At 39.1% G+C, this 17189-nt stretch overlaps 1 pseudogene; it reads left to right on the forward strand.

The window, feature by feature from the left end:
* Positions 1-3288: 3288 nt before the first annotated feature.
* Positions 3289-6151, forward strand: LOC129076309 (interleukin-33-like; annotated as a pseudogene).
* The last annotated feature ends 11038 nt before the right edge of the window (positions 6152-17189 follow it).

Raw genomic sequence — 17189 nt, forward strand, 5'->3', positions numbered from 1 at the left:
TAGCTGTATTCAGCAAGCTATCCACAGAAGAATGAGTAGATGGTATATTCTCACCTGTGATTGGTTGATTAATAAAATAAATGGGAAAAAAAGAGAGTGGTTACCCTTCTTACATTGATCAAAAATTACTATTAGGAATGATGTTCACAGGTGGATGGCTAGAGTTTTTCTCATAGGATGCCTACCTTATTTTCCTAACAGAAACCAGCATATATTCCATATATTTTGTAACTTCTGCTTTCCAAGTATATGCTATGTGTTTCCCATATTTAATCTGTACATTGCATTATTATTATTAATTATTATTCCCATTACACAAAAGGAAAAAATGAAGTTCAGATAAGATAAGTGGTGTACCCAAAGTCCCCAGTCTGATTCTAAAGTCTTTGAACTTTTCACTCCATTCTTTGACCAATAATGATCAGAGAAACCAGAACTCAAAGGCTACTCTCATAATTTTTGAGAAATTATTTTTTTAGGTAAGGTGAACCTGTCAAGAAGGTAACACAATTTTGGATGGTGGAAGGCCTCTGCCCATCTCAGAGTCTGCAGCATTCTGTCTGTCTTAGACATGGGAGACCATTTGCTTGGTCAGCTGCCTTCTCTGGTGAGCACATTGCAGAGAGCCTAGAGAAATTGCCCCCTCATATCCAGATTTCCTATGAAGAAATCTCAACATGGAGTCTTACCATGCCACTTAATTACTCATCCACAGATCCAGCTTCCCTAACATTCCCAGGACCACCTTCTGCCTTTAGCCATAACTCCTTAAAAGATTAAAGCCAAACACATTTTTTTTCCAGAAGAAAACCCGTCTTTACACTGACATATGTTGTACTAACAAAGGGTTGCAGGCCCTTCTCTACCCAAAACTTTCAAAACAGAATGTCTTTGTCCAAAATAGAAGTGCATGCTACACTGTTCCCATAAAAAAGGAAACAAGAGGAGTCTTGGAGACACAAGCATTCCAAGTTCAGAGAAAACAAAATATGTCAGCCTGGAGGGGATTGATGTGGAGGGAAGGGGGAACACGATATGCAAAGTTTATCCTGTGTTTAAATCTCAACATATGGGCCGCTCCTTTTTTTAGAATGACAAATACAGACTTCAATATTTTGATAATTAATGATATATAAAGAAGGGCTAAGCTACATTTGAACAATATTATATTAGTCTCAGGTGTACAACATAGTGATTTGACATTTATATAATTTCTGAAATGTTCTTATTTCTCCTGATGAATATAGTTTTCTAAAATCAACTTTTAACAACTTAGTCAAAATGAAACCTGTCAAGATCCAAGGTTGGCAGGAGGTTCCTTGCAGGTGCTGGAATGAAAGACATATATTGCTAAAGACTAGTAAGTAATAGGACATGGCACTTGAGCCCTAGTACAAGAAGCAATGCTCTCTGCAGACCAAACTCAAAGTTCAATAGACCTTCAAAAGGCCTCTGGGCCTTTACTATTTATCAGGATAATTGTAAATGTACTTGAAAATTCAAATGAAGCAAATTCTCTACATCATGCATATGAATAAAAACGGGCTAGTTCTCACAGTCCATGTTACATAATATTCTTAGCACCAGGACTCATGTCCTAGGTCCACAGACTGTAGCCCATCTTTACAAGCTGATCTACATCCCTATTCCTCACCATAGCCATGCTTTGACCTAGATCATATTCCTAATTATGATTATAGACTGCAGTTGTCCAGTGATTCCCATCTGTTCCAAAATTTATTCCTAGATCTTTGGGTCCAGAGCATTCCTTTAGCAATTTACAAACAGGTTTGTGAAATGGGTAGCTTTCTCTTTTCTTTTCCCCTCTAATGAGACATGATATCTCAGTAGCTCGTAGATGAAAACATAATAGTCAACTCAGAGTAGTAGCACTGCCCTTGCTCAGAGTTCTGCCTAGGTTTTCAAAGTTTTACATATGTCAAGATTTTACATTCAGGTGGAAAGCAACCTGTTCAGGTAATTGTCTATTGTACTGTACATGCTAAGACTTAATGACTCACATTGTTTTTGGTTTCCAGTCCGCAGAGATGATATGGGGCCTGGTTTCTAGTCTTCAGGATCCTCACTGTGCAGCTCTTCCTCAGCTTACTATGGTGCCTTTTAAGGTACAGGAAAATTTTTACCTGTCGCCACATAAGCCTGGCCTGGTTCAGAGGAAGGTTCTCCTGCAGTGGAAGCCTCTGTGTTAGAACTCTGGCATGCTCCCAGGGCTGTCTGCAAAAACTCTCCTGCAGGCATTGCTGTTCTGGATTTGATTTACTTCCATAGACTCCATCTGAGAAAATGAGCCCAGTTTCACTTGGAATTGACTTTTATGCCCTCTTAAATTAGCAGTTTACCTAAAAGTTTAACTAAATGCAATGAACCTCTCCACATCTACATTCATATGGCAAGTGGATTCTTTTTTCCAATTACATATTTGAAATTATTGTTTCTAAAATCATCTAACAAATTTAGGGATCTAAAATTTCCTTCTGCTAAGATTTGGAAAATACACATATGAAATAAAGAATTGATGAGGGGAATGTGTGTGCGCACACACCCATGAGTGTTCAGGCTTTTATTTTACTAATTAAATAATTTCTCTACCCTTAAATCTGGGGCACATCCAAAATGTGGAGTAGGTGGAAGTTACACTCACCTTCTCCCAGAACCACATCAAAATTACAATTAACTTATAGAGCAATTAACCATAACCATCCAAACAACTAGCTGAACAGAGAAATCTTATAACCAAAGATTTACAGAAGAAGCCACACTGAGATTGGAAGGAGGGACAGAGACACAAAAAGGGCCAACAGAGACACTTGTGTGATGGCTGAGTATCCAGCGGGATATCTGAGCTGCAGATGCTCCCCTTGTGGAGTGAGGGGTCTCAATCCCACACTGGGCTCCACAGCCTAGAGCAGTGCCAGGAAGAGTAGCACACATAACACCTGGCTGTGAAAATCAGTGCGCCTTCTGTTCACAGAAGTGAGACAGGAGACTTCTGGAAACCCAGGTGCCCTCTTAAAGTGCCAGCACACAAAATTTCATTCTAGGTACTCACAGTGGGCTCTAGCAAAGGAATGGTTGCTCAGAGGGAGAGACTGAGTTCTGTGGCTTCAGGGAAAGGTCTGAAAAAACAGCCACCAATGTTCCTGTGTTAAGTCCATTTCCCACACTGCCCACAGACACCACCTTTTCTGGGTGGAGCAATTACCTCTGTAAGGCATTAGCCTGAGGAGCTATACTAGCTCCACCCAGACAACTCCCTGAGACCCCACCATGCCAAGTTCCCAAATGGCTGTGGGATTTGCTGGTGGAGACGAGCCTGGGCCTACACTGCAATCTTTCTTGAAAAACTCTCCAGGAATTCCAGGCAAGTCAGGGGCAGTCAGAGACACATAGGTGGAAACTAAGTTGTGTGGCTTTAGGAAGAGAACTGATTTTCCTTAGTGCTACAACCAACACCACTATTCCTGTGATAGGCCCATCACACCCAAAGCATCAACTTAGGGAAAAGCAGCTATACCCTGCCAACTCCCTGAGATCTTGCCCTGCCAAGCTCATAAACAGCTGCGGGATCATATTCTTGAGCATCCTTATAACCATTGTTTTGAACTCTGTATCTGTTGCTGTGTTGCAGTCTTTCTTAAAAAATACTTGAAGAATTCCAGGCAAGTCCGGGGATGCCAGAGACACACAGAAAGAGGCTTAGCTGTGTGGCTCTAAGGTGAGGGATGTCTTCCACATGCCCAGTAAGCACCATAGTCCCTGTTACTCTACATGGCCAAATCTCAATTATTTTAGCCTGATGAATTCCACTGCCTATACCCTGAGGACTCCCTGAGACCCTGCTTCCCCAAAAAAGTTTGCAGTCCCCAGGCAAATAGCAGCTGACCTTCGTATACTCTGAGACTTTTGAGTGTCCTCAGACCCAGCAGAGGCACCAAATTTGAATTTGTATTACTCTGGGGAACACCAGTCATCCCTACCTGGTGACTTACTGACACCGTGCCTCATGCAACTCATAGACTGCCTGAGGCTTTTTTAGTGGCTGACCCTAATGGGTAGCCGACAGGTAGGAGCAGATGTCATGGTGCCTTGGGCCTTTAGCTGTCCAGCCCCAGGTTTGGTACTGGTGGCATCTGGACTATGTATATAGTTTGGCTCCATTCACATGCACCCAAACCCAGCATAGGCAGCCACCAATTGTGAATCCTTTTGTAGCTCCTAACAGGTAACCCAGGGCCAGATACAAAAGTGTTTGATATTGACCTCCACTGAGGTTCCTCCTAAAAAAGGTCCAGAACCAATATACCCAGTGGATGACTTCAGATCACATCAGAGAATGATCCAATTAGCTCCACAAATTTCCCATTAAAAGAGAGATCTCAGTAAGCACCAGATACTGCTGGAGAAAATTTCTCTTCACTCTCTCAGCCCCTGCACAGCAATGCATACACTGTGGTTGTGGTCAATCTTTACAGTAAACCAGCTTGAGGGTCAGACCCATCCATGGTTGGGCCAACAGCAAGACTCAACCACAAGAGGATGACTCACATTAACCACACAAGGGACACCTGGAACACCCAACTCAGGTGATGAAAGAGACAAGGCCACTGAACCCTGAAGGTTATCCACTAAATAAGGCCCTGCTAACAAAACTAGGGGACATGGCATATCTGCCTAATACACAGAAACAAATCCACAGAGACAGCAAAAATAGAGACAAAGAAACATGTCTCAAATGAAAGAACTGAATATATATCCAGAAAAATAAATAAATAAAATGGAAACAAGCAATCAACCAGATACAGAGTTCAAAACAATGGTTATAAGGATGCTTAAGAAACTTAGGAAAAGAATGGATGAACTCAGTGAGAACTTCAGAAAACATAAGCACAAAAATTAACATAAAAGCCATAAGAAGAACCAGTCAGAAATGAAGAATGCAACCATAGAATAAAAATACACCAGAAAGAATCAGTAGCAGATTATGTGAATCACAAGATCAAATCAGCAATTTGAAAGACAAGGTAGCAGAAAACACCCAACTGAAGCAGCAAAAGTGAAAAAAAATTTAAAAAAAAATAGTTTAAGGGACTTCTGGGATAACATCAAGTGTAAGAACATCTGTATCATAGGTGCACCAAAAGGAGAAGATAGAGAGCAAGGGTCTCAGAACCTATTCGAAGAAATAATGACTGAATTCTTTGCTAATCTGGTGAAGGAAAAAGATGCACAGGTACTGGAAGCACAAAGAGTCCTAAAGAGGCCCACAACAGGATTCATCATAATTAATATGTCAAAAACTAAAACAAAGAATCTTAAATGCAGCAACAGAAAAACAGTAGATTACCTACAAGTGAGCTCTGATAAATAAGACTGTTAAGAATTTATCCAGAGGAGCACTGGGATCCTGCTGGCTGCTCTTTCAGTTCGTTCCCCAGAGCCCCCTTCCCCAGTCTCTCTTCAGGTGTCTCTGGACCACTCTGCTCCCGCCTTTGCAGACCCGGAATCCCAACAGAAGGTCCAAGATGTTTGCCGGATGTACTTTATGCAGCTATGTTCTGGCCTCATCATAGGAAACAGGACCTGTTACCTTAAGGAAAAAACCACCAAAAGGCATTCAACAAAAAAAGCTAGAAAGTACAATAAGCCACGCTTGCTACTCACATCCTATGAGCAGCCCCTTGAACGGTCTTCAGAGAACTTTAACTTTGATATACCTGTGGTCCAGCAACATAACAGAACTGATGCTTCAGAGCATTCTTTTTCCCTGAGCACCTACAATGATCAATCAGTTACTTTTGTTTTTTACGGATGGAAGTTATGAGATCTGTGTTGAGGATTTTGGAAAGAAACAAGAGAAGGACAAGGTATTATTCTGTTACTATGGCTCACAATTACACACAACAGATGATGCTGTTGATGGTGAGAAAATAATAAGCCAGAGTCCTACAAAAGACAAACTTTTTGCTGCATGCCAACAACCAGGAATATTCTGTGGAGCTACAAAAATGTGAAAATCCAATACCAGACCAGACCTTCTTTTTTCCTTCATAAGGAGCCTGAGTCCTCTTCATGTGTTTCACGTGAATGTAAGAGCAATCCTGGAGTGTTTATATCACACTGCCAGCTATAGGGGACATGCCATGATGGGGGAGCGGCACAGAGAGTGCAGCGCTCCCTGAAACCTGAGGGAAACCATCTGGGGCCAGATGAGGTGGGAGCAGGGCTCTGAAACCCACAGAGCCCATCCTGGGGTCATCACAGATGAGGGGGACAAACACAAAGGTACAAACACTTCTCTGTTTGCCGGGAGAGCAGACAGAGGCACCTCTCTCCTATCAGAGAAGGCCGTGGCACATCCCCCTAATGGGAAAGGGAGGCACATCCCATTGCCCCTTCTTTCAAAGCTTTTATTGAAAATCTTATCAGTGGGGTATAACAGGAAAACATACGCGTACTCATTACATTTGCAAGATAAGTTTCACAGAGAATAGATACCTTTAGGAAAACAAGTGACAGGAAATCAGTGATTTACATGTGTCTGAGAGGGAACAAGAATCAACAATAGAGACTGTCAATAAGGGGGAAGTAGACTTAAAGGTGTCTTAAAGATATAGGGTAAAATGTAAATAAAGCAAATGTCTTGACAAGGAAAAGGATGTAAATAATGTGAATGTCCTTTGCAGCATGAGCTGACCAGATTTGAGGGAGGAACAGAGCACACTCTATAGAATTTATTTTCAGGCCTGATTACCCAGGATACACCAGATCTGATTTAGGGCTATTTTTTTCCCCGCATCATTTCAAGCCTGAACCAGGCAGGGGAAGGAACCACCAAGAGATGAGACTGCTTCTTGGCTGCAATGAAGACTCCGGCTGTGTCCAAGCCAAGCCGAGGAGTGTGGGGACCTTTTCGCCCCTTCTCCATGTCCCCCAATTTCTCATCTGCTGCCAAAACTGGGCCAATGCCTGTCTTAGTTTGAAAACCTCTGTGCAAAGTCCCTTACCTGTCATGGGCTAATTAACCAGCCATGGCAAAGCAGAGAGGCAGGGGCTATGCCCCTGCCATGGAGGACAGGCCAAGTCTCCTCAGGAGCCTGTTTCTCCAAGGCCTCCTGATTATCTCCAGCCTTGGGGCCCTCCAGCATGTCGGCAGGGTTGCAGCTTCTGAAACCAGGCCAGGCATTTCCCAACATGTTTATAGGTGTAGAGGATAACTATCTTGCTCTAATTCAATTAAAGGACCAAACTGAGCATTCAAAAAGAGAGAATGTCAAATTTAAGCTCTCTTAATAAGTTTAAGTATGTGATGGAAACTTACGTTAAATATGTGATGGAAAGCTATGGATCCTGAGTTGGGTAGCCCAAATAGCTACCATTGAAGATATTGTCAAAAAAGAAAAGATTAAGATAATATTTAAGGTAAATAGTGCTCAGCATGCTGTGGAATGTTTTTCTTATTATGTTAAAAATATATTCTTTCCTGTTAAAAAGAAGAAGAAGAAGAAGAATTTATCCAAAGAAACCAAAACAAATCAGTGATGGATAAATTCCCGGAAGTAGAATCACTGATTCATAAAGTACTTCGATTTTTAATTGTTTGAGGTATCTCCTTACTGCTTTCGACAGGGGCTGTATCACTCTGCATTCCCACCAATAGTGCAAAAGTGTACCTCTTTCTCCACATCCTCACCAACATTTGTTGTCTGTTGATTTATTGATGATAACCATCTGACCAGTGTGAGGTATTATCTCATTGTCTTAATTTGCATTTCTCTGATGATTAATGATATTGAGCATCTTTTCATATGTCTACTGGCCATCTATATGACCTCTTTAAAGAAGTGTCTACTCAGGTCCTTTGCCCACTTTTTTGACTAGATAGTTCATTGCAATGTTATTTACAAATGCCAAGATATGGAAGCAGCCCAAGTGTCTGTCAATAGATAAGTAAATAAAACAATCAAGGCACATTGACACAATGGAGTACCACTCAGCTGGAAAGAAGAAATAAAAAAAGGAAATAAAGAGAAGAAAAGAAAGAAAGAATAAAGAAAAGGAAGAAAGGAAGGAAAGAAGGGAGGGAGGGAGGGAGGGAGGGAGAAAGATGGAACTCCTACCTCTTGCAACAACAGAGATGGAACTGGACAATATTATGCTAAGTGAAATAAGCCAGTTGGTGAAAGACAAATACCATATGATCTTGCCTATAAGTGTTTTGGTTTGGTTTGGCATCTATTCAACAAAATAAAGTAACAAACAAAATAAACCCAAGCAGTTCCCCTTAGAGAAACCATGCATGGACTAACTCAGACTCAGTCTTTCTGAGCTCCAGCACTGTGGTAGCAGCATAAAAGGCAATGGTGACATACAAGGAGGAACTGAAGTATCTGGCATCAAGGGGGAAGCTAGGGGATATATTTATCCCATAAAGAAAGGAAGTCAGAGGCCGTTGTCCTTTTTCTGAGCCTCCCCGCCCCCCGCAAAGAGCCACAGAGCTTGCACATAGGTGCTATATCTGAGACCTCATTAGCCTGGCTAACAGGTTTGCACGACTTGGAGATTCCCTGAGACTTCATCCCACTCAACTTATGGGACTGACAAAACTGTTAAGTATGACTTCCATATGAATGGCTGGTCTTGGCTTATGGTACACAACTTCCTAAATCCTATCAAACAAGCTAGACAGACTCAGTGAGCCTCTAGCCCTCATACATCTTGCTAAGTGATCTTAGGCCTGGCACAAGCAACAGCCAGCCTAGATTCACAGCTTAGCTTCACTTAGGAATATGCAATCCAAGCACAAGTAACAGCCATCTCAGGTTGCATTAAAGTTCATGCATGGTGGTTCCAGGCAGAATGGTGATGGGGGGCTGGCTTTGGCCTGTGCCACCTTGGAAATGCCAGAGCTTGTGCATCCAGTGGACAGCTACAGACCACACTGGAGCACCATCACCCTGCCCTTGAATAGCAGACCCCCCGGGGAGAGTGGAGGTCAGTGGTCAGTGGTCACAGCCTGTCCTCATACCTGACTGGCCTGGGTAAATCCCTCTCATTGACCTGCCAACAGCAGTCAAGGCTCAACTACTAGAAGTGGGTGTACTCAGCCAACACAAAGGGTGCATCTTGAGTACCCAGCTTGGGTGATGGGGGAGTCTGTGACACTGAACCCTACAAGATACCTACTACCACACTACCATACTCTTAGGCCACACCACCAAGGCAAGAAGTCATAGAAGTTCTATGTAATATGTAGAACAAACATAGGGAGGCTGCCAAAGTGAAGACACAAAGAAACATGGCCCAAATGAAAGAACAGATCAAAACTCCAGAAAAATAACTAAACAACATGGAGGTAAGTAATCTAACAGATGCAGAGTTCAAAACACTGTTTATGAAGATGCTCAAGGAACTTAGTGAGGGCCTCAACAATATGAAGAAGATCCAGTCAGAAACAAAAGATACACTAATTGAAATAAAGAACAATTTACAGGAAAATAACAGTAAAGTGGATGAACCTAAGAATCAAATCAATGATTTGTAACATAAGGAAGAATAAACAACCAATCAGAACAACAAGAAGAAAAAATAATGCAAAAAAATGAAGATACTATAAGCAGCCTCTGAGACAACTCCAAACATTCCTGCATTCACCTCATAGAGGTGTCAGAAGGAAAAGAGAAAGAGCAAGAAATTGGAAATCTATTTGAAAAAATGAATGAAAACCTCCTTAATTTGTTGAAAGAAATAGGCATGAAAGTCCAGGAAACACAGAGATTCCCAAATAAGATGGGCACAAAGGGGCCCACTCCAAGACATGTCATAATTAAAATGACAAAGGTCAAAGAAGAGGAAATCTTAAAAGAAGCAAGAGACAAGAAGTTAGTTGCCTACAGGGTTGTTACCATAAGACTGTCAGTTGATTTCTCAAAACTTTGCAGGCTAGAAAGGGTTGGCAAGAAGTATTCAAAGTAATGAAAAGCAAGGACTTAAACCTACATTACTCTATCCAGCAAAGCTATCATTTAGAATTGAAGGGCAGATAAAGTGCTTCCCAGAGGAGGTAAATCTAAAGGAGTTCTTCATCACCAAGCCATTATTATATAAAATGTTAAAGGGAATTATTTTAGAAAAAGAAGATCAAAACTATGAACAATAAAATGGCAATAAATACATATCTGTCAACAATTGAATCTAAAAAACAAACTAAGCAAACAATAATAACAGAGAAAGAATCATGTATATGGAAAGCATTCTGATTGTTGTGAGATGGAAGGGTGATATGGGGAAATGGTGAAGAGGCAAGGGGATTAAGAAGTACAAATTGATAGTTTTAGAATAGTTATGGAGATGTAAAGGACAGATGTAAAGTAGAGAAATGGAGTAGCCAAATAACTTATATGTATGACCCATGGACATGAACAATGGTGTGGGGACTGCCTGAGGCAGTGAGGGGTGCTGGGTAGAGGGGGGAAAAAGGGGAAAAATTGGGACAACTGTAATAGTATAATCAACAGAATATAATTTAAAAATATATAAATAGAAGGGAAATTTAAAAAACTATTAAGCATTTGTTTTACATTAGGCACTTGCATAATACTAATATTCAATAATAATAATAATAACTTTGAAAGATAAAAATAATAAAATTGGAGGAGAAATAAAGAGCTTCCTAGGGAAAAAAGAACATAAAATTTATCACCACCCAACCAGAATTACAAAAAATGTTAAAAAGAATTTAAGAAGGAAAAAAAGAGAGATGAACATAAATAAATGTAATAAAATGCATACCTATCAATAATCACTTTAAATGTAAATAGATTAAATACTCTAACAAAAGACGTAGGATAGCTGAGTGGATAAGATAAATGTGTGTGTGTGTACCCCACACACATATATATGCCCACACATATATATATGGATATATATATATATATATATATATATATATATATATATCTTACATATACAACCTACATGAGACCCATTTCAGATAAAAAGACACACAAAGGTGGGAAGTAAAGGGACAGAAAAAGATATTTCATGCAAATTAAAATTTTAAACAAGCTGGGGTGGTAATATTATATCAGACAATATAGACATTAAAACAATGGTTAAATAAGAGAGAAAGAAGACATTACACAATGATAAAGGGATCAACCTAACAAGAGGATGTAACGTTTGTAAATATTTATGCACCCTACATAAGAGTATCTAAATATGTAAAGCTAATCTTAATGGGCATAAATAGAAAGAGCAACAGTTACACAGTCATAGTAGGGGACTCCAACACCCATTTGGCATCCCTGCCTAGACCTTTCAGACAGAAATTAACAAGGAAACAGTGGCCTCAAAGACATGTGAGATCAGATGAATTAATTGATATCTTCAGAGCATTTTCCCCAAAACAGCAGAATATACATTCTTTTCAAGTGCACATGAAACACATTCTAAAGTATACTCCATGTTAGGACACAAAAGAAGTCTCAGTAAATTTAAGAAAATTGAAAATATATCAAGCATCTTTTCAGACCTTAATGGTATGAAAGTAGAACACTTACCAAAAAAACTGAAAAACACACAAAGATATAAAGGCTTAATAACAAGTTACTAAGTAATCAATGGGTTCACAATGAGAGCAAGGAAGAAATACCTAAAGCAACTATAAAAAGAACACAAAGCCAAAAGTGAATAAAAGGGAGAAAATAATAAAGACCAGAGTGGATATAAACAAGACTCACAAAGAAAAAAAGAGGACCTAAATAAATAAAATCAGAAATGAAAGAGAAGTAACAACTGGTGCCACAAAAATACAAAATATTATAAGAAAATATTATGAACAATTATATTCCCACAAATTGAACAATCTGAAAGAAATGGATAAATTCTAGAAACATACATTATTCTAAGACTGAATCAAGAAGAAATAGAAAATTTGAACAGAGTGATTACAATCAACAAAATTGAAAGAGTTATAGAAAAAACTCCCAACAAACAAAAGTCCTAGACCAAATTGCTTCATAGGTAAATTTGACCAAACATTCAAAGAAGAACTAACACCTATCATTCTCTAAGTATTTCAAAAATTCAAGAGCAGGGAAGACTGCCAAGCTCATTTTTATGGAGCCAGCATTGCCCGGATTCCAAAACCAGACAGAGGTACTACAATTAAAGAAAATTATAGGCCAATATACTTAATGATTATAGATACAAAAGTTCTCAAGAAAATATTAGCAAACTGAAATTAGAAATACATTTAAAAAAGCATAGAACATGATCAAGTGGGATATTCCTGGGATGTAATTTTGGTACAGTATTCACAAATCAATTAACATGATATACCACATAAACAAAATAAAGGATAAAATCATATGATTATAATAGCTGCAGAAAAGGCATTTGACAATATCCAGCACCCATATGATAAAAATTATCAACAAAGAAGGAAAAGAAGAAACTTACCTCAACATAATAAAGGCCATATATGACAAACCCACAGGTAACATCATAGTCAATTAGGAAAAAACTAAAGGGGCTTTTCTTAAGATCAGAAGCAAGACACTAAGATCTATTTTTATCAGTCTTATTCCACATAGTATTGTAAGTTCTAGCCACAGATTCAGACGAGAAGAAGTAAAAGGCATTCAAAATGGAAAAGAAGAAGTAGAGCTCTCATGTATTACAGATGACATGATACAATATGCAGAAAACTCTAAAGATTCCACCAAATTACACTATAATTGATAAATGACATCAGTAATATAGCAGGATACATAATAAATATTCAAAAATTGATTGCCCTTTTACATACCAATTATAAATTATGATATAGCCAACTACAAAAGAATAAACAATGGGGCAAAAAAGTCTCTTCAATCAGCAAATTGGACAGATATATGCAAGAAAAAAAGGACATTAGAACACCATCTTATACCATATGCAAGAAAAAGCTCAAAATGGACTAAAGACTTAAATATAAGAATTGAAACCACAAAGCTCCTAGAAGGAAATGTAGCCAATAAACTCTCTGACATTTTTTCTTAGCATTTTTTTCTAATATATTTTCTGGGAGAAGGAAAATAAAATAAAAAATAAACAGGTGGGACAACATCAAACTAAAAAAAATGTTACACAACAAAAGAAACCATCAGTAAAATGAAAGGACAGCCCACTGAACAAGAGAACATATTCATCAAAAATATTTGATAAGGAGTTAATATTCAAAACATATAAAGAATTCAAAAACTCAACTCCAAAAACCAACTCAATAAAAAAGAGGACTTACCTAGCCACAGCAGTCAGATAAGAAAAAGAAATAAAAGGCATCCAAATAGGAAAGGAGGAAGTAAAGCTATCATTGTTTGCAGATGACATGATAGTGTACATAGAGAACCCTGTAGACTCTACCAAAAAACTCCTCAACCTAATAAGTAAATTTGGCAAAACAGCAGGATACAAAGTCAACATTCAGAAATCAAAGCCGTTTTTGGACACCAGCAATGAAATAGAAGAAGAAGAAATCAGAAAAAAAATACAATTTGAAATGGCAAGAAGAAAAATAAAGTACCTAGGCATAAATTTAACCAAGGAGGTAAAAGACCTGTACACAGAAAACTATACAACATTGAAGAAAGAAATAAAGGAAGACACAAATAAATGGAAGCATTTACCATGCTCACGGATTGGAAGAATCAATATCATCAAAATGTCCATACTACCCAAAGCAATTTATAGATTCAACGCAATCCCTATTAAGATACCAATGACATATTTCACAGAAATAGAACAGACATTTCAAAAGTGTACATGGAACCATAAACAACACCGAATAGCTGTAGCAATTTTGAGAAAGAAAAACAAAGTAGGAGGGATCACAATACTGGACATCAAACTCTACTACAAAGCCACTATACTCAAAACAATCTGGTACTGGCACAAGAACAGACCCATAGACCAGTGGAACAGAATAGAAAGCCCAGAAATAAGCCCAGGTCCATATGGTCTTCTAATATTTGACAAAGGGAGCAGAAGCATAAAATGGAGCAATAATAGCCTCTTCAACAAATGGTGTTGGGAGAACTGGACAACTACATGCAAAAAAATTGAAATTGGATCATCAGCTGACACCATACACAAAAGTAAACTCAAGATGGATAAAAGACTTAACTAGAAGTTGCAACACCATCAAACTCCTCGAGGAGAACATTGGCAGGAAACTCTCAGATATCCCACGCAGCAATTTTTTCACTGATATGTCTCCTAAAGCAAGGGACATAAAGGAAAGAATAAACAAGTGGGACCTCATCAAAATAAGAAGCTTCTGCACGGCTAAAGAAAACATCAGCAAAATGAAAAGGGAGCCAACCCTATGGGAAAATATATTTGCTAATGATACATCAGATAGAGGTTTGATCTCCAAGGTATATAAAGAACTCACTCGACTCCACTCCAAGAAGACAAACGATCCAATCCAAAAATGGGCAAAGGACTGGGCAGATGCTTTTCTAAGGAGGAGATACAGAGGGCCCAGAGGCATTTGAAAGGATGCTCAGCATCACTAGCCATCAGAGAAATGCAGATCAAAACCACCATGAGGTACCACCTCACACCGGTCAGAATGGCCATCATAAACAGATCCACAAACAACAGGTGCTGGCGAGGCTGTGGAGAAAAGGGAACCCTAGTACAGTGTTGGTGGGAATGCAGACTGGTGCAGCCATTGTGGAAAGCGGTGTGGAATTTCCTCAAAAAGCTGAAAATGGAACTGCCTTTCAATCCAGTGATTCCCCTGTTGGGACTATACCCTAAGAATCCCAAAACGCCAATTCCAAAGAACCTATGCACCCCAATGTTCCTAGCAGCACATTTTACAATAGCCAAGAGTTGGAAGCAACTTAAATGCCCATCAGTAGATGACTCAATAAAAAAACTATGGTACATTTACACAACGGAATACTATGCAGCAGAAAGAAACAAAAGAACTACCACACTTCGCAACAGCATGGATGGAACTAGAGAGCATTATGCTAAGCAAAATAAGCCAGGGGGTGAAAGACAAATACCATATGATCTCACCTATAAGCGGAACCTAACCAACAATACAAAGATGGAAGTAAAATAAGACCAGCAACACTGAAAGGAAAAGAAACCAACAGAGACAAGAGGGAAGGAGGGAGGAGTGGCGGGGGGAAAAGGAAGGGAAGGGGAAAGTCAAGGAACATATAGCAAGGACTCATGGACAAAACCAAAAGGGAAGAGTTGAGAGAGGGAGGGAGGGAGGGAGGGAGGGGGGAAGGGAAAGTAGTGGGGGGAAGGCAGAGACAAATGTATTTGAAAAAATAAATTAATTATTTTAAAAAAGAAAACAAATACGCTGGACAACTACAGCATTGTGATGAGACAATCATATACTTTACAAAGTGTCCTCAGATAATTCAAGTACCTACTTGGCACCATGTCTAGTTATTACAATTTATTGACTATATTCTTTTTGCTACAGTGGGCTGTAGGGGGGCTGTCACCTGAGTAATTTGATATTTCACACAAAATCTCTGCATGAGACATGATTCATGAGTGGGAGCATTGTCATGACAAAGATGCCAATCACTAGTTGCCCATAGCTGCAGCCTTCTGAATCACTTGAATATTTTCTGCAGAGAAAAATTTCTGTGACTATTTTTGTAACTAATAATTTGTATCTCAATTTCTTTACCTTTTTACCCAGTGCCTCCCCTCTGTCAACCATGAGTCTGTTATCTGTATCTCGGAATTAGTTTAGATTTTATTTGTTCATTTATTTTGTTCTTTAGATTCCACATATATGAGACCTGCCTGGAAAAAGTTCAGCCATTGTTAATATAACAAGGACACTTTGGGCAACATTGATGTAACCTGGCAGCCAAGGAGAGTGGACTGGAATGTGTGCACATGAACAATGAATGTGCTAGTCAGGGAGTGTGGTAGATGCTGTTGAATGAGCATGTGTACTCTGTGGCCCTCACATTCAAAATGACTGAGTGAGTAGAGCAACGAGTCTGCATCAGATTTGGCATTAAGTTTGAACACTTTTCTACGGAAACTATCTGGATGATTCAGAAGTCTGCAGCTATCAACAACTGGTGGTTGGCATCTACATCATGACAATGGTCCCACTCATACATCATGTCTTGTGCAGAGTTTTTTGGTGGAACATCAGATCACCCAGGTGACTCAGTTCCCTTACAGCCCATATTTGGTGCCTTGCAACTTTTCAACTTCCAGCTTTTCCCAAACTAAAATCACCTTTGAAAGGGAAGAGATTTCAGACCATCGATGAGATTCAAGAAAATATGACAGAGAAGCTAATTGAATTTGGGAGAACTGTGTGAAGTCCCAAGGTGCCCCTGTTTTGAAGGGGACTGAGGTGTCATTGTCCTAGGTGTGTTGTATCTTCTTCATAAATATCTCTATTTTTCATATTACATGGCTGGATACCTTCTGGACAGACCTGGTAAGAGAAATCATATGGTATTTATCCTTCTCTGTCTGACTTATGTCACTTAGCATAATACATCCAGGTTGTTGCAAATGATAAGATTTCATGATTTTTTTTATTTTTATAAAGCCTTTTTAAATTACATTTTTTTTAATTTTTAAATCATGTTTATTCTATTACAGTTGCCTCCATTTTTCCCCCATTGCCCTCCTTCACTCATTCCCCCCACCCCACGCTCCCACAGTCAATTCCCACACTGTTGTCCATGTCCATGGGTCATTCATACATGTTCTTTGTCTAGTCCCATTTCCTTCTTTCCACCATTTTCCTTCCCCATCCTCTCTGGGTACTTTCAGTCTGCTCCATGTTTCCATGCCTGTGGTTTATTTTGTTTGTTACTTTATTTTGTTGAATAGATGCCACTTATAGGTGAGATCATATGGTATTTGTCTTTTACCAACTGGCTTATTTCACTTAGCATAATATTCTCCAGTTCCATCTCTGTTGTTGCAAGAGGTAAGAGTTCCATCTTTCTCTCTCCCTCCCTCCCTCACTCCCTCCCTCCCTTCCTTCCTTCCTTCTTTTTCTTCTTTCTTTCTTTCTTTCTTTCTTTCTTTCTTTCTTTCTTTCTTTCTTTCTTTCTTTCTTTCTTTCTTTCTGTCTTTCTTTTCTTCTTTCTTTAATGCAGACTGATTTT

Source organism: Pteronotus mesoamericanus, unplaced genomic scaffold (genome assembly GCF_021234165.1).
Source record: "Pteronotus mesoamericanus isolate MK-2021 breed Mesoamerican mustached bat unplaced genomic scaffold, CSHL_Meso_final contig_59, whole genome shotgun sequence".
NCBI lineage: Eukaryota > Metazoa > Chordata > Mammalia > Chiroptera > Mormoopidae > Pteronotus > Pteronotus mesoamericanus.